A 19,512-nucleotide genomic window follows, 5' to 3' on the forward strand; every position below is an offset into this window, starting at 1 on the left:
ATAAATTGAATAATAAAAAAATGATATATCAACATATGTGAATGAAGCTTGTCGTAGGCTGGGTGTCCCCCCAACTCACTGAGGCTCGATCCCCATGTTCACTATTGAGGGTGGGAAATCCTATTACGGTCATTGAAAGATGGAGCCTTGAAGAGGCGATTGGCTTGCAGGACCATGACCTACTGAATGGATTAAAAATGGCGGTCAGGGTCGTGGTTCCAAGGGCTTTAAAAGAAGAGAGAAGAGTCTGTCTCTCTCTCTCTACTCTCTGTGCTCTGCCATTTTTGCAATGTGATACCCTGCCATCACTGTTGCCACCACCAAGACCTTTACCAGCCGTGTTCCCTGGACTTTGGATTTGCAACTCCTAAAACTGTAAGCAATACATTTCACTTTCTTTTAAAAATACCCGGTTCTGTGTATTTTGTTACAAGCAACAGAAACAGACTAATACAAAGCTAAAGCAGTGTTTAGAGGAAAATTTTTTATCCTTCAATGCATATGTTAAGAAAAATGAATTATCTAAACTTCCATTTCAAAGATTTAGAAAAGGAACAAAACTAAGACGGTAGAATATATGACAAAATACACATGAGTAAAAATTAATGAAATTAGAAAGTCATAGAACGTAGAAAATCAACAAATCTAAAAGCTGGTTCTTTGAAAAGTCTAATAAAACTTACAAACCCATACGAAGATTAATCAGAGACAGAGGGAGAGACAGAGACAGAGAAATAGAAGAGACAGAGAAACAGAAAGAAACAGAGTGAGAGCATACAAATTACCATTATCAGGTCAAAAAATAGGATATCACTGAAGATCCTACTAACGTTAAAAAGATAATAAGTTGGTATTATTAACAACTTTATGGCACAACTTAAAAGTTCACATAAATGAACAATTCTTGAAAACATATTCTTATCGAAACTAACCTAAGAAAAAACAGGAATTTTAAATAGTCTTACTAAAAAATTAAATCAGGAAAGAACAGTCATTTCACATGGAAAGCCCCAGGCCAGATGGCTTCCCTGGTGAACTCTTCCAAACATTTAAGAAAGAAATAAAAACAATCTTATACAACAACTTTCATAGAAAAAAAAAAAATGAAAGTAATTCCAACTCATTTTATCAGGCCAGGATAACCTTGATGCCATAACCTGACAAGAATATTCACAAAAAGAAAAGTACAGGTCAGTCTCTCTCATGATCACAAATGTAAAAATTCTGAACAAAGACTAGAAAATGGAATCCAGCAACTCATTAAAAGTATATACAACATCGAAGTTGGGTTTATTTCAGAAATGCAAGGCTGAATTTTTATTTGAATATCAATGTAATTCAATACATTAACAGATTGTCTCTGTAGGTGCTGAAAAAGCAATAGAGAAAATTCAACACCCATTCATGTTTTAGAAGGAAAACAAAAACAAAACAAAACAAAGCAAAAAGCCTCTGAGCAAACTAGAAGACTTAGCTGGTTTAAGCCCTAAGGAGAAAAAATCCAATCCAGAATAGGTTTCACATCCTGGGATGGAACTGGAGAATGCTTTTATAATGAGTAGATGGCATCCATGAACCAGTTGATAACAATGTCCACAATTACAGACAAGTCATAGTAATAGCTTCTATTTATCGAGCATTTACAGTTTGTGAGGAACTGAGCCAATGTATTATCTCATTTAATTTTTACAGAAACCCCATGAGATATACTGTTATCTTCCTCATTTTACAGATGAAGAAGTAGAGGCTCAGAGAAGGTATGTGACTTGCTCAAAATTACATAGCCGAGATTCAAACAGATCTGTCTGACTTCAGAACCCAAGATTTTAACAAATGCAATCATTGGGCAGAGTTGCTCTAGGTTTTGCTTCTCTGCTCTTTATACTGCAGAAAGGAGTACAAAGGAGTAAATCCACCATTGCTCTTCAGAGGGTCCTGCCCTGCTGCTCCAAATATTCTTTTTCATATCACTCTTTCACTTGATATGACTCACTTTCTGTCTCTCCATTGAGATTCAGCAGGTTATTGTTGGTCAAATTACAAGTACGACTATGATTAAAACTGCAAGGAAAAAACAAATCTGACATCCAGGGCCCTACATCTGTGGGGTATAGGGTAGGGTTTCTCTGTAGGGAAAAGAAACCCAAAAGCTCTAAATTAAGCAGTTTGATGATGGAGAAGACAGAGAAGTTTGACTTCTGATTCATGACTTTCTGTTTATCATTTTTATATTATATCTTGAAAAGGAAGTCATTCATACTAGTACACTTGTGAATCTTTGATTTTATCTTTTGCATTTTCTATCAGACTTAGGATACCAGTTATCTTATAGGAGGGCACTATCACTTTTTACATTAAATTCCTACATGTAGGAAATTGGGACTAAGTATATCAGCAACTTCACAAATAGCCCTGTATTCTCTGTCTTATTTTACAGTGTCTTTTGCTCTCAGACCTGCATCACTTTTTAGATAAAAGGATGTATTTTAAGGAGATAAAATAGGCTCTAAGACAATATAATGAGTCATAGCTCTAGCTTAGATTTGACCAAGATAGGTGGGCATGGAGGACTACAGGAGCTGTGGAATGGACATCATTTATCCTGTCCTTCTACCTCCTCAGGGAGGGGCTCTAATAGCAATTATATATATAGAGAGAAAGGGAACAGAAGAGTCTCTGGTGCTGGGGATGGAGCACAGCCTTTGGAGTTAAGCAGACTGAGACTTGAATTCCAGTTCTACTGTTTAATAGCTATGAATTTGGCAAATTAGCTTCTCTGCACCTTGGTATTTCTTTGATGTTTTTGTTGTCGGCAGTGGTGGTTTGTGTGGATAATGAAACTTTTTGATATTTTATGTAATTTTTTGTAAGTGTGTATGTGCTTCTTTTTCTACAGAAAAGGTCCATAATTTTCATAAGATACTCAAAACCCAAATATAACCCCAAACTGAATATAAACACAGCTCTAACAAGACATAAAAAACTTCTAAAGTCCATATGATTGCTGTGAATGAGTATTATCAACTTGTTAGCTAAACGTTTAGAAATGTTGAAGGCTATCTTTCAAATACAAAGTTTCCTTGACATATGCTATCATTTGCACAACATGGGGGGAAAGAATGTATATATTCTTTCTCCCAGACCTAAACTGTTTTTATATCTGTAGTATATTTCTGGAAGAATGCACAAAAAACCTAATAACACTGCTTGCCTATGGTGAGGAAAAATAGGTGGCTGGGATTCAAGAGTGAGAGAGAGAATTTTCACTTTTTTTGATGCATCCTTTTTTACTCTCTGAATTTTGAGCCACATCAATTCATTATCTGGTCAAAAATGAACTTTTAGAGGAGTTCCAGTCAAGATGGTGGAATAGACGTTTCCCAGCATCACTCTCTCCCACAAATCAACCAATTTACAACTATGAAAATGTAACATCAGCCAAGCTGGGGCCGCAGGAGCTCAGGGGAAGAGGAGGAGAGACCGACGAAGTACATGAAGGGGGATAAACTACGTTGAGAGAAAGAAAAAGCTGCTCGGAAGGTTTCAGGCTGTGGCCACTTTAATGCTGGAGCACATGGAGCAGGAGCCGGCAGAAGCCGCAGCTGTGCCCTTCAGATGGAGTTACTTGTAGGCAGCAGGAGAAAAGAGGGCCTTGGTGGCCCCCAGGACAGCAAGACCACTAATAGGATTCCTGTGGACCTATGCAGGAGTGAGGAGCCAGAGCAGCTGAAAAAGGGGAGCCATTCAGAGGCCAGTGAGTCATTGCAAGGGACCAGTGCAGGGCCCGTCCCAACACTTTTGGAGCACAGGCGGTGGGGGAGATGGGCCCACCGGGAGAACAGTGGGGCACAGCAAGGACAGCTGACCTGCCCCCCAGTCAGCACAGGACCACTCAGAGGAGACTGGTCAGGAATGAAGAATTGCATGGGATGCAGTTTGGTGAAAAAATTCAGGCCCAGATCAGATAGTCTACAGAACACAGATCCACCGGGTCTCTGGAGAGCTGGAAGTACCTATAAGGTCAACCATTAAACCCTGAGCTGCACAAAAAGCCTTCCCTAGGGAAACAGCAGCAAAGCAGCAATTTAAACAACCACACAGCTCAAGTACTGGTTCCCACAGGAAGTTGCCCCGTGTTAGAAGCAAAGGACAAAAAATTAGTTCCGGCTCAAGCACACCACCAGCACCTTGGGTCCTGCCTGGGAACCAGAGGCTTGGATCTGGGGACTGGACCCCACTCCCACTTCCAGGCAAACTGCACCAGTGCCTCAGGGCCAGCCTGAGGACCTGAGGCACGGAGAAGGGGACTGGAACCCCCCCCAACCAGACACATGGCACCAGCACCTTGGGGCCTGCCCAGGGACCCAAGGCATGGAGAAGGGGACTGGATCTCTCTCCCACAACCAGGCACACCAAGCCAGCTCCTTGGGTCCTGCCCGGTGACCCAAGGCATGGAAAAGGGGACCAGACACCCCTCCCACAACCAGGCACACGGCACCAACACCTTGGGACCTGCCCAGGGACTAGAGGCATGGAGAAGGGGACCAGACACACCCCACAACCAGGCAAACCGCCAGTGCCAACAAACATACCAAAAACAGCACCTCCAGGTCGGTGGCCCACCACAGCCACCACAGTAACCATGGCTGCTGCAAAAGCGACTAGACACCACAACCACCACACAGATGGTCCTCCAGCCACTGGAGTGCATTCACACAAGGAGAGTCACCAGCAGAGACAAAGAAAAGAAGAGGATGTCTCTCTCCATAAAGACCATTTCAGAGTGACTGAAGAAGCATCTGCTCTACGATAATATTGGGGACCTGATCACATCTCTCAGCATTGGACAGATCATCTAGGCAACAAATTAACAGAGTAACCATTATTCTTCCAGAAGGAGAGAAGAAATCTAGGACAATTAGAGGGGGGAGGAGGAGGGAATGGGGGACGGGGCGAAATTGGACAAGGGGCATAAAGAATAAGTACAATTTGTAACAATATACATGCTAGTAATATTGATTTGATCAACATATCTCAATGTTCAACCCCCAAAATATGTATTATTGATTTTGATTCAATAAATAAAACAAATTATTAAAAAAAATGATCTTTTAAACTGAGAAAAATGGGTATTAAGAAAACTGTACAAGTTATATTAAAACATTAACATACTTTGGTCAGTTTCTGAACCATAAATCTTTAAGAATTAAAAAAAATTAATTGACAAATAATATATATTTATGGATACAATGTGATGTTTTAATATAAATATTTAAATGCTGAATGATTTTTTTAAATTAAACTTTTTATTTTGAGATAATTATAGAGTCACATGCAGTTGTAAGAAATAGTATAGAGAGCCCCCATGTGCCCTTTATACATGGTGAATGATTAAATCAAGCCAATTAATGTATCTATCACCTTACATAATTATCTTTTTTTTTTTTTTTTGGTGAGAATATTTAAAGCTTACTTATTTTTAACAATTTTGAAATATGCAGTATTAACTACAGTTACCATGCTGTGCAATCGATCTCTAAAACATGTTCCTCCTATCTAACTGAAACTAAGTACTCTTTGACAACATCTTCTGCTTCGCCATCCCTTCCCAACCGCACCCTCTGGTAATCACCATTCTACTCTCTACTTCTATAGGTTTGACATTTTTTTAGATTCCACACGTAAGTGAGATCATATGGTATTTGTCTTTCTGTGCCTGACGTTATCTCACTTAGCATAATGTCCTCCAGGTTTATCCACTTTGTTGAAAATGACAGAATTTCATTCTTTTTTTAAGGCTTAACAGTATTTGATTGCATATGTATACCACATTTTCTTTATCCATTCATCATTGATGGATACTTTTGATTCCATATCTTGGCTACTGTGAATAATGCTGCAGTGAAGATGGGAGCGCAGATAACTCTTTAACATGATGATTTCAATTTCATTGTCTATTGCCCAGAAGTGGGATTGCTGGATCATATAGTAGTTTTATTTTTAGTTTTTGAACCATAAATCTTAATTATTGTGACTAAACTGGCCAATTTAGACAAAAAAGAGACTAAATTAAATATCTTATCAGGGCCATGAGTTTCTAGTTAAACTCAAACTCATGAGTTTCTACCTAAACAAAGTCAAAGAATAACTGGAGCTTGCTAGTTTCTTCATTTCCGGTATTTCGGTATGCCCAATATTTCAGCCTTTCTGTTTCAGATTGCCACAAGTTTTGGTTCTAATCACTGTTGGTGGCTTTAAGAGCTGTCTTTAATACCTACAAATTATTATGATGGAGCTTACTAGCTAATGCCATCTGAGTCCATGTTGGATATCTGCTGGGGTTTGTCCTAACCCCCAGGCATATAACATGTGGCCATGGGCCAGCGATCTCCTGATCCTAGGGTGAGCCTGCCTGTGATGTTTAGGCCTCCAAATTTGTTTAACTAACCAGTTGTGTGTATCACATAGAAGCAGAAATAAGCCTTGTTAGGAAACATTCTGTTAGGTGGATTGCCCACTTGGCTTTACCCACTCTGGCTGTAACTAGGTAGGGCTTTCTAAGGTCAGAAGCCTCTACCTGATGGTACATAAGGAGGGTTCTTTAATTTGAGATTTTATGAAGAAACAAATGGCTTTATTCAGAATGATCAACCTCTGACTCTTTAATTAGAACTTCATAAAATATTGAGGTAGTATAAAGTGTACACAATGGATTCTGGAATCAATTTGCCATTGCTTCTCATTAGGACACTAGTGACAACCCAGTAACTAAGGTCTGGATTATTTCTCATCTTTTATATTTGGGGATTCTCTTGGGTCCTGAAAGAACTTGCCCTGTACCATTTTACGCTGGACGTTTGCTTCTTTCTTCAGCGTCCTTATTACTTAAGTCTTAATCTCTTACCTACTATTTGCTGAAAGTACCATCTTCAGTTACTTCATGAATTTGCACCTCCTGCTGCATGCCCCACACCAGCGTTCTTAGTAAAATGCTGCAGACTGCTGCTCCCACTAATGGGGATGACCAGAAGTGTCTTCAGCTTTTGGTCCCTCCATCTGGAGGGTCCTGTGTGTTCTCTTGGACAGCTGCCTTCTCTTTGTGGTACTGGTATCCTTCCCTTTTCACTGTGTCAGTGGAAGACACATATCAAATCTCTCTAGGGGGAAAGGGTCACTTTTGGTTAGGATACTAAGATCTTGCATTGCACGTGGACTGTGTGGTATAATTAAACAGCCTCCTGGAAGTGGGAGACCAGGACAACTCAAGGGCTTGCTGCTTAATCACTTCATGCTCAAGGCTGAACCAAGGGGCAGGGAGTTCCCAACCTGATTCTTGCTGATTGCTCTGATTACCCTTGGGGTTCCCCTAACAGGCTTGATTGACTCTTCGGTACTTACAACTGAAGCCTAACGTAATCAGCTCTACAATTCTCAACTGTTTAAAATGGAATTTCACTAAAATGACATTATGAAACTGGAACATCATGAAGGATTCCTGACAAAAGAAAACTAGCGTTTACTAAACCTTCCACAGTCTTTGATTCATGCTTGAATCACATCCAGCACTTGCCTTCCAAGTTTGCATCCTTGCAACTCAGCATTATCACGGATTTCAGATCATGGGGTGAGTACTGAAAAAATGTGAACTTCCTAGTCCTAAGCTCTTTGCCCTGATCTCTGGGGGACCATGACCTATGAAGGCTCCTTGAACTTTCCACTGCAATTGGCAGGGAGCCCAGATAATGGAATCTCTACCCAAATGCAAGACTCTCACTCTAAAACCTTGAGCAAGAATGTATATAAAATGGCATTTCTTTTGCAGCCCCTAAGAGCTCTTGTGGAGACAGCAGGGAAGAACACCAAGTTTAATGGCTTTTTGTTGGGTAAGTTCCTGGCATGGGGGAAGACTTAACCACTTTTCCATAGCACAGGCAAGCACTGCAGTTATCCAGGTAGATGCCAGAACTTTGTGTCCCCGTTTAGTGGAAAGACAGTGGTTATGAGGGTATGTGTGGGGGTTTAAAAGAATTGCAGTGTCTGAAGTGCCCAAATAGAGTGCAGATACCCTGCTGTGTATACACATAGTCCCAGCTCTCTTGGGATCTTGTTTCTCCCTCTGTTCTGCAGAGGAATAAGTAGCTGAGTGTGATGGGACAAGCACAAACTCTTCAGCTAGACACAGCAACTCTGTGATTCAGTTACTCCCTCAACTTGGCAACTGACTTAACCTCTGTGAGCCTCCATTTCCTCATCTGTAAAATGGGAATACTTAGGCTTATCTCAGAGGATTGTTTCAAGATTTAAATGTATGAAAGTAGATAGAACAGCTCCTGGCACACAGTAAGAGTTAAGTCAATATAATTGTTATTCTAACTCTTGCTCAAAGGTTGGAATCCTCTTTGTCTCCCCACACTTTTTTTGCCCACATAATAGGCATTTTGCAACAGAAGTCCTGGGATGGAAGTGCCTGCCCATCTCTCCCTCCTCATTTCCCTCTCCTGGAAGGAATGACTTACCCAATAAGGGTACTCACTGAGGAAATGTTTCTGCTGGTCTTGACCTCATCTCTGAGGCCCAGCCACCCAGAGCCATCCACATTCTCTTTTTCCTTTTCAACTTTTCTTTATGTAAACAAGTGATTCTAACCTGCAACTGGGTCAGATACCACTGTTCTGGAGATAGCCTGAAGGTTGTTTTTTCTCTCTCTTTGATTCTTTCCTGTAATCTGTGAGTGTCGGGTATTCTGTGACCCTCCACACCATAGGCTGGGTAAGTATCTGCTCTGCAGACATAACTGTCCCCACATCAGATCCCATGACCAGACCTGGAAGGATGTAGTAGGAAGCCCCTTCTTTGACCACAGGAGTCAGCTTCAGTCTTAAATCCAGCTTTACCACAATTTGGTCCTCATCTGATTTCTTGCCTTGTGTCTGTTCTCACTACCAGCCTGGGGGAGGGTTTGATTAAATTAGCTCTCCCAAATTCTAACACCGCTTGTAATCTGTGGATTTCTTTACTGCTTGCTGTGGATTGAATATCCTCCCTGAAGCTCACTGAAACTTAACCCCTACTGTGATAGTGTTAAGAGGTGTGAAATTCTTGAAAGGTGGGGCCTTGAAGAGGTGATTAGATTTTGAGGACCATGTCCTAGTGAATGGATTAATCCATTGATGGTTTAATGGTGGTCACGGTGTGGCTATGATGGCTTTATAAGAAGAGCAAGTGAGGAGCTTAGTCTCTCTCTTGCTCCTGCCATATTTGCCATGTCACACCCTGTGGCACTGTAAAGCCACCACCAAGAATAAGGTCCTCACCAGATGTATTCCCTGGACTTTGGACTTCCCAGCCTCCAAAACTGTAAACAATAAATATTGTTTCTTTACAAATTATCCAGCTTCAGGTATTTCTGTTATAAGCAACAGAAATGGACCAGTACACTGCTCAACCTTCTCTACAGATTCTTCTGCAGTGCTGGCATACTCATCGGTTTTTCACTCTTCAGTATATCATCTGCAGGAAGACTCCCCTGGCTTGCCTGACTGCTTATGGAAATCTAGATAATGGAGGTCCTTACTTACCTTGGTCTTCAAGCCACTTGCTAGCAGAGTAAACTTATAGTATCTGATGACATAATAAGAATATCTTTAAGAAGCCAAGCAGATTATGATGTGTCATTTTGGGTGTAGTCTTGATGTCCAGCTGAAATGAAAGACACTTGAATCCCTAGTCAGTCAAGAACAACTCAAGTATCAGCTTGGCATCCTTGTCCCCATCTTATCAGGGAGGGAGATGGCTTAGGACTAGCTCCAGCATGTCAAAAGGACTAATAGAAGTATCATGTAAACACCATTCTGTTGATACCATCTTTGAGTCCTGAGTCTGACCTGTGTATTGATACTTGCTTGGCTTGGCTGGCCTCTGAATGACTTTTTTTCAGCAAAGATTTATGCCTACAAATAGACTGTCTTCCCCAGTAACAACTTTGTCTCCCTTCTCAGGTCCCCCTTCTCAGCCTAGCCAAACTGTTGATAACCTGCCAACTTAGACTACTGTGGGAGCACATAGGCTTGACAAAGAACAGGGAGTACACCAAGGGCAAAAGTCCTAAATGCACTTATGCAGAACCCAAGTGCTGAAAACAGCACGTGCTGGAAACAGCAAATAGTTTCTACTAGATTAGATAAGAACGTTAAGGTCATTTCTTATCCAGCTTCACTCCCTTTACTTTGTTTCTCAGGATGTTTTCCAGAGAACGTCCCATAGCTAATTTCTTTTCATTCCTTTGATAAATGATTGATTAAGTTGTTTTCTCTCTTGTGTTTCCTTGTGTTTACAATAAAAGCTGAAGCAAATACCGACTTGGGGCTGTGCCTTGTTTCTCCCTTCTGGAGGGAGTTTTCTAGGTGCAGTCCCTTTGGGCTTCTCATTGCTCTTCATGTTTGGGCTCTGAGTAATCTTTGCATCTCCATCACACAGTGAGAAGTGACAAGTGGTGCCCCATGTGAGGAGAAGTTCTACTCCACGGATCAGAGACTGACCTTCCAAAGCCTGGTAAAGGGGAAGGACACCTGATGCGCATTCCGGTAAGGGAATATAGGACTGTGGGATAACCTGGAACGTCTACAGCAAGGTCTAATTTAGGTGTTTTCACCTGGAGGTTTTCGTTTCTTTCAATTTTCAATTTCTCTTTATGGCTATGGGTAACTCTTTGTCTAAAGAAGAAATTCAACATAAGTTACAGCTTCAATGCTTATTAAAAGCAGCTCGATGTAAAGCAACTGAATGCCAGCTTATGGAGCTATTAGTAATTATTAGACAACAATGTCCTTGGTATCTGTGAGAAGGAAGTCTTGATCTGAAAGACTGGGAACAGATAAGCAGATGGTTGAGAAATTCTCTTGGTCCTGTTAAAGCTTCTTACCTTACAGTATGGAATTTATGCAGACTAGCTTTACAGCCAATTCAAGGCAATAAAACTATATCTAGCTTAGAGAAACAAGACATTCAGGGTTCCTCTGCCCCACCCATTCCTCCACTGCCTACTCCCTTAGATTTACCTCCATCAGCCTTTATACCTTTCATGGAAAAATGTTTCCATGAGGGCTGACAATCGGAAGGGGAAATATTACATGCTTTCCCTGTTGTCAGAGGAGGAAATCAAGGGCCTCGACGTGAAAGTCTTCCTTTTGTTGTATTTAAGGAATTTCAAAAAAGAATAACAGAAAATGGCCTACAAATTTCCTTTACAAAGGGCATAATAGAAGCTATAGCTAATGGATATGATATGACAGCTTGGGATTGGAAAGTTCTTGTTAAAACTGTATTAACAACAGCCCAATGTATTGTATGGCTCCAAGAATTTAGTGATGCCACTACTACTATGTCAATGGAGAATTTAAATAGTAATATCCCCATTGGTATAGATATGTTAATCAGAGAAGGAGCTTATACTAACCCTCAGGCCCAAGACCAGCTCTAACATCAGGTTTTTGTTCACACCTCACAGACTGCTGTAAAAGCATGGAATAAAATCCCAGAAACAAACACCCTTACTGGCTCTTTTGCCACCATCAGACAAAGGCCTACTGAACCTCATATAGATTTTGTAAATTGGTAACAAGATGCCATTTCTAGACAAGTAGACAACCTTCAAGCTGCAGATGTTCTAATTTTACAATTGGCTTATGAAAATGCAAATAATGACTGTCAAAGAATACTTGCTCCTTTAAGGGAAAACATTCCTAAAATGATACATCCTCCTAACATTTCTGAAATGATACATGCATGCCAAAATGTTGGTACAGAAACTTTTAAAGCTGAAGTGCTCGCAGCTGCACTTCAACCTCGCAAATGCTATGAATGTGGACAAGAGGGTCATTTTTTAAAAGACTGTTAAAAAAAAAAGGTGACAAGTGGTGCCCCATGTTCTCATCCACAACTCCCTCCACGGGCCTCAGTGTGCTTACAGGATGAGCAGTGAGCTAGAACAGCATCCTGCAACAGAGGAGAAAGTCGTTGTTGTTGGAGGAGGAGGCGGAGATGTTGGGAGAAGGATGCTGGAAGGCGGGGAGGGTCAGCATGCATGGCCACTGGGCTCTGCAGGTGGGAAATGCTGCTCCATGGCTGAATGAGAACTTCTTGGCACTCTGGCTCCCCAAAGGCAAGAGAAGAACCCTACTCCAAGGAGGAGGGCAGCCTTGTGGGATGGAGCCCTGGCCCTATGCTCTTCTCATCCTCCTGTGTGGAATTCCTGACCAAGCTTTTTGGGCTGTGAAGGTATAACCTGAACTCATGAAAGAACCCAGTTTGAATATGAGCCTGGGGATGGGGAAATGGTGGAAGAACTTTGCCTCCAAGTACCATGAAGTGGTCTTCCTTATCCATGGTTTAATAAAGTAATTATCAAAATGTGGTCCTTGGACCAGCAGCATCAACATCACCTAGGAACTTGTTAGAAATGCATATTATCAGGCCCTACCCTAGACCTACTGAATCAGAAATTCTGGGGGTGGGGCCCAGCAATTTGCAGTTTAACAAGCCTTCCAGGTGATTCTGATGTACTCTAAAGTGTGAAAACCATTGGTCTAATAAATGGGTGGGGTGTGACTCCTCCCCCAGGTGATTCACTGCCCAGGTGAATGATGATTAGTGAGTAGAGTTGTACAGAAATCCCACCCTCTAGAACCCCACAAGAAGGAGCTCGAGAACAGGGGATTCTACCATGTTCTTGTATCTTCCCTTAAGGATGTTACTGCCAGTTCCACACTGGCTCAGACCCCTCAAGGGTCAATCTTAAGAGGACTGTGCAGATCTTTTCCCAAGTGGTGATATTAGGGCACTGGGGAAGCTTGTTCACCTTGGGGATAGGTGATCCGACCCAGATCCTTCCTAGGGGAATCGACTCTCTTCACAGCTTGGAGGAGTCATGGAACTGGGTAGGACTCAACTCAGACTACCATGGAAAGAGCGGTCCCAAGAGCAGGAGGCTCATCCAATTTTTTTTCTGGCAGTTTCATGGAGCAGAAAGGGCATGAGATTTGGAGCCAGGACAAATGGAAATATATGAGATCCGCCACTTACTAGCTGTGGGAACTTGTACATAATCTCTTTGATCTCACTTTTCTTATATGTAAAATGGGGATAAAAATAATATCTACTTATTAAGGTTTTTGTGAGGGTTAAATAAGATGATAAAAGTAAAGTTCCTATATATAAAGTGCCTTGTGCCTGTATATGTGCTGCCGAAGCGAGCACTGCCTTATGCCTGTATAGTGCTTAGCAAATGCCAAGTTGTTTTGCTGGTAAGTGTCCCTCCAGGCTTCTAGAACTTTCCCATGGGAGAGGACTGGGTAGCCCTGTTATAAAGGGACCACCAGCAAGACCCCAGAGGCCCTTCCCTTTCTCTGCATTTTTTCTTGTGGCTGATTCTTGACATGTGGTTTTCCTGCCAATAATTACAGCCTAAGATACAAAGTCTCCACAAATTTCCCTCTCTTGCTTCTAGAACAGAGGCTATTTTACCCAAGACTGCTATGATTGTAGACGTTATTGATAATCAAATTAACCCCTCGCATAAGAATTTAGCTCCCAATAAACTTTTTAGAATTAGAGTTGGGGACCATCTGGAGATACTTTCATTTGTGTTACTCTTTCTGTTTCATGTGATTCTTAAGTTTTGATGGTTGGAATAGCCTGCCTCTATCATTATCTAAAGCAGTTGTTTTCAACTGGGGGCAATGTCTAGAGACATATCTGGTTGTCACAATGGGGTGAGAGGGGGTCTACTGGCATCAGACAGGTAGAGGCCAGAGATACTGATAAACAACCTACAATTCTTTCTTGTGGGTGGCACAAGACAACCACCCACAAGAAAGAATTATCTGACCCAAAATATCAATAGTGTTACCATTGAGAAACTCTGATCTAAAACAATTTGGGAAATAAATTTAATTGGGGGGCCAATCCCAATCATTTGTTGTGTATGTCTGGAGTGCTGTGTTAAGCAGGATTCTGGGATTACATCTGGGTACTTATGAATGACGTGATTGTTTTTTGATGTTCTTTCATCAGGGTACAGGGAAGAGGAAAGAAGACTGGGTTATTTCCCATTTGTGGCCTGGAACAGTTTAAACCTCACTTTCTTTTTTTAAAAAAATTAAATTAAATTAAATTTTAACAACATACAACATGGTTGATTTTTGTGTCCCTTTACTGAATCCTCCCTCCCCTTCTACCCCCTCCCACCCATCAACATCGTATCTGTTCGCTTGTCATAACAACTTCAAGGAATTGTGATTGTTGTGTCTTCTTCCCTCCCCGCCATTTGTTTGTGTATTTATTTATTTATTTTTATCTCCTACAAATAAGTGAGAACATGTGGTATTTCTCTTTCTGTACCTGACATATCACTTAATATAATTTTTTCTAAGTCCATCCATGTTGCTGTGAATGGCAGTATTTCATTCTTTTTTATAGCAGAGTAGTATTCCATTGTGTAGATATACCACAGTTTCCGTATCCACTTATCTGATGATGGACATTTGGGCTGGTTCCAACTCTTGGCTATTGTAAATAGTGCTGCGATGAACATTGGAGAACAGGTATCCCTTCAACATGATGATTTCCGTTCCTCTGGGTATATTCCCAACAGTGGAATAGTTGGGTCATATGGTAGATCTATCTGCAATTGTTTAAAACTCACTTTCTATCTTCTAGCCACCACTATCCATATTGTCCACAGATTCCCAGATAGTTGGCCAGGACTGATGTGATATGAAATCTCCCTTGTACTGCTTCATAAATGCATGGTCTTGAATAGCCTTTTCTTTGCCAAGGAAGCAGAGACATTGCACCCATATTGTGTGGGTAATAGTGCTGTCTTTGGTTCCGTAGGACCCAGAATTCCCTGAGTTGGTTACATACTTCTATGAACCCGACACTCAGGTACTTTAGGAATTCTCAGTCCCTATTCTTGCTACAGCCAGAGCTTTCCCAGTCTTTGCTCAGAAAAGAGATGATGAACTCCATCTTTGCAATGATTATTGAGAATAAATAACTTCTACCTGTAAGAATAGTGCTCTCTTCAGTTGGAAGTAGTAGACAAAATCCAAAGCAGACCTGAAGGGAGTGAATGGAAAAGTTCTTTTTAGGGTGGTTAGTTCAAATCCAAGAGCAGGCCTGAGAACTAGGCAACACCTCAGTTGTGATCAAAGGTGACTATTTACAATCTTGTTCGTAACTAACTAAATCAAGAATTGGGGCTCAATTTGGGTAATATCCCAAGAGATGGCTCAACACAGGAATCCAGATTGGCTGGCCATGGCCCATCTTCCCTGGAGCAATATTTTGGCTAAGTTGTAAAAATGTCAGTTAGACCAAATGGAGGCTACATGCCTGGGTACATTATCTCTCCACTGGGATGGGAATGGAGCCCCTACAGATGCAATGTTCTGGACTAAAGGATATCCCAGAACTCCACAGACTTCTAAGAATGACTCACTGCTGCCTTGGAGCGTAGCTCATTGTTATGAATTGAATTGTGTCCCCCAAAAAAGATAAGTTGAATCTCTAACCTCCAGTATCTCAGAATATGACCTTCCTTGAAAATAGGGTCTTTATTAAGGTAATCAAGTTAAAATAAGGTCATTAGGGTGGGCTCTAATCCAATATGACTAGTGTCCTTATAAGAAGGGAAAATTTGGACACGGAGAGAGATACACACACAGGGAGAATACCATGTGACGATGAAGGCAGAGACCAGGCTGATGCATCTACAAGCCAAGAACACCAAAGATTGCCAGCAAACCACCAGAATCTAAGAGGCATGGAATGCATTTTCCCTCACAGCTCTCTGAATGACCCTGTTCTGCTGACACCTTGATCTTGGACTTCTAGCCTCCAGAACTGTGAGTAAATAATTTCTGTTGCTTAAGCCACCCAGTTATGGTGCTTTGTTATGGCAGCCCTAGGAAACACACACTTGTGAAGCAAACTATGAGGTTGCTGACCATCACCACGACACCCGCATCCCTGAGCCCTCCTCTCTGTGATCATCACAGCCACTGTTTCCACAGAGCTCCTGTCAGTGGTACTCATCACTGCTCCCAAAGCAGATTAGGATCTCACTGCTGCAGCTGTTACCATCTGCAAACAGGTCTAGGCCAAGGCCATGCTGAGCTGCCTCAGCAGTACTGCTGTAGCTGACAAACAGGCCATGCTTCAACTGCTTCACAAATGCCTGCTGGTGCTTTACACTGGCCAACCCGCCCTCCCACACCTCATGTCTGTTAGCGCCACCCCCTCAGCCGTTCTTATTCCTTGGTTGGGAAGCTGTTGCCAACGGCTGTCCAAGGCTCAGCAAGCCTTCCTCACTGCGCCAGGCTCTCAGGAGCTCCTCTACCACCAAAGACCTACACGTTCAGAGCTCATACGGCCACATCCCTCTGTCCCTTGCTGCTGCCAGAAACCCTTTTCTTCGCAGGGGTGGGTATTCCAGGGTTGCAGCTCTATGTGTGAAGTTGCATATATTATTCTTGGTGTTGGCATAACTCTGTGGATTCAAGAACCCCTTGTATTACTAGTTATAGCTACACAGTAATATTAATAAGCTCAATTTATTGAGCACTGACAATGTGCTAAGCACTTCATGTAATGTATGTGATTTAATTTAGTCTTTAAAAAAAACTCTTAGGAAAAGAATTATCATTCCCATCTGCTGATGAGGGAATAGGGGATCAGAGGACTTAAGCAACTTGCCCTGAGTCACAGAGTGAATAGGTTGGGGAGTTAAAATTCAAACTGACTCCAGTGCCTACTCTCTTCCCAGTTCATGACACTGATGCTCACACAGGCCTCCAGTAGGAAGCACTGAGATGTAATATAATAACTATAATTTTTCTCCTTCCAATGACCCTGGTGTAGTTGATATGCCCACATACCCTTGCTAGGCAGACAGGCTAGCAGTCTGTCTCACAATCTATACAAGGCAGAAATATCCCATGACTGTCCAGACCTGTGATGGATATTGGAGGTTTGCAGGAGCCTAATCACTGACCTCTTCTCCACTTTGGATTCTAAGAGTTTTAGAAATAGACTCTAAAAGAAAAATGGTGCTTAAAGTATACTTGTTGATCAGATGTAGTGCCCAAGATACAGGGCTTCTAATCTATCTCATTGTTGAACACAGCTTTAAGTTGGACAGAGCGAGACTTCCTACTACTTCCCTCTTCCACCTCAGCCTAGACCTGGACACTCACTTGGGAGAAGGGTTGAGTCTACACAGTGAACTTTGGGGTCACTTACCCTGCCATCTTCCTGAAGGAAGCCCACTTCATATCTTTTCAAATGCAAGAGAAAGAGTGAACATCTCAGAAGGAGAGAAGGCCAGAAAGACAGGCAAGCTGCAGAGCTAGAGCCAGAGCACAGATGTGCACTTGGTTGCTTACTGTATGTAGACCAGAGGCACAGGTCTCCTCCCCACATAGGCTCAGAGAAGGTCTGAGACAACCAGAGAAAATAGATGGTGAAGGGGCTAACTTAGGGGCCCCACCCTCTGGTGAATGTAGGCCAGCGGAAGTCAGGGTCTCCCCACATCATCAACCAGATAAATGACTCTTCCTCCCATGTGGAGGAACCAGTGTAAGGGTGGAGAGAACCAGAAGTATTTGCTCCAAAATGGCTTCCTCTTGTGAAGATCCTTGCATGGAAACAAGAAAAACAAGAGAATTCCCATCAGTACTAAAAGTGGTTCACCCTTTTGGGAATACTTCAAGGGGGATTCAAGGGAAGCTCAAAAGGGGAAAGGTGGTAAGCACCTATCTTTATGAATAGGGGATCTGGGATCAAGAAGTATCTCAAGCCCTTGGCAGATTGTGTTCTTCCATCCTTTGGGCTTTCACACTCTCTAAAGTCCCACATGTCCCTGTCTGTGAATGGGGCCATTCTGACATAATCTGCCTTCCCGTGATAGTGCTTGAACAGTCTAGATCACCAGACTTCAAACTGATTATGTTTGCACACCCTTTTCTCAAACAGTTATGATATGGAGATCAGATGTGAAAATCAGATAAAAGCAGAGCTTCCATAGTTGGTAAGGACTCATTTGCTGTATTTTAGAATGCCAGAGAAGTCTGCATCCATCTGCGGACATGTCCAATGTCAAAGTCAGGCGTTGAATGGTACAGGGTGCAAGGCACTCAGCGGTAGAGTGATTGGATGCGTCTCTTTCACATTGCCAGCAAAGATCGTACTTGAAGCTTTGATTCTCCTGTTGCTCCTCATTATGTGCTGCATATCAATGGTTGAAGATTATTATGGTTATTCAGAGGGGTTGGACTGGGAGGTAAGAAAAGTTATTAAGGAGTGTATTTTGTTTTGTTTTTATAATGGGAGAAGGTTATACTATGACATGATTATGCGGTGTGGAGGGAAAACTTTGTTAACTTTTGTTTGTTTGAACTGAGTTTGAATTACTTGTTCCTACTGTGCTGACAGGCTCTCATGTTATTTCTTTATGTAAGCCAGGCTGATCTGTGCAACTCTGAGTCTCCCTCTGGCTTTTTTCTTTCTTTTCTTTTCCTTTTTTTACCACTCTCCCGGAGCTTAACATATGTTGATAGAAACCATCATGGCCCCACATGTCTGTGTAGGGTCTGAAATGGATTGTTGTATTGAGTCCTGCTTGAAATGGGCAATGGGTTCACATACAGAGGGAAGGAGGTCACCAGGTATTCTTGATACCCAGCAAAGAGATTTTTTACACCAAATAACACTAGTAAATGGGCTTTCAGTTCTCTTTTAGCTCTAATATTTTACAACGCTCTACTAAGTGCTGTGAAGGAGAATAATCTTATTTTATAAGATAAAACTTAGACAAAATCAAAACATACCCCTATGTATTAGAGTTGGGATAAATATTACTTATAATGTTAACTACAACCAGAAGAATAAAGTAAAAATAAAATTTCAGTTCAGGAATTTAATATGTGCCACGTAGAAAATCAGTCTCTTTCAATATTTTTCACACTTCCCTCTCCCCACCACCTTTGGTTCTAGGAACCCAACTGCTGTATTTAGGCTAAAATGCTCAAATATTCTGCTAAATGAAGCCACACTGCTCTGTCAGAAACATCACACTAAAATATGTTCTGAAATCATTTGGCCATTTTCTGAGGATGACTTTCATTTCATGAGCTGCAAAACCAGCTCTGGACATCATGAGGACTTTGAGCAGCCCTTGCAGCTCCTGAAGCAGGGCCAGGAAAGCCAGAGAGAGAGCAGCGACAGAGGCCAGCCATAGCTGAGCAAAGTGGAGTAGTGAAATAGAATGAAATCAGGTTTTTAGAATCAATTTTGTGTATTTTTCTCATGTTTCAAAGTTATTCACATGATTCAAAATTCTAAAGGTACAAAGAAAAGACACTAAAGTCTCCCTTCCTTCTCAGACTCTCAACCACCCAATTTCCCTACAAGCAACAGGGTTAGCATTTTCTTGGGCAAACTGGCATATCTCAT

Source organism: Cynocephalus volans, chromosome 17 (genome assembly GCF_027409185.1).
Source record: "Cynocephalus volans isolate mCynVol1 chromosome 17, mCynVol1.pri, whole genome shotgun sequence".
NCBI classification, from domain to species: Eukaryota; Metazoa; Chordata; class Mammalia; order Dermoptera; family Cynocephalidae; genus Cynocephalus; species Cynocephalus volans.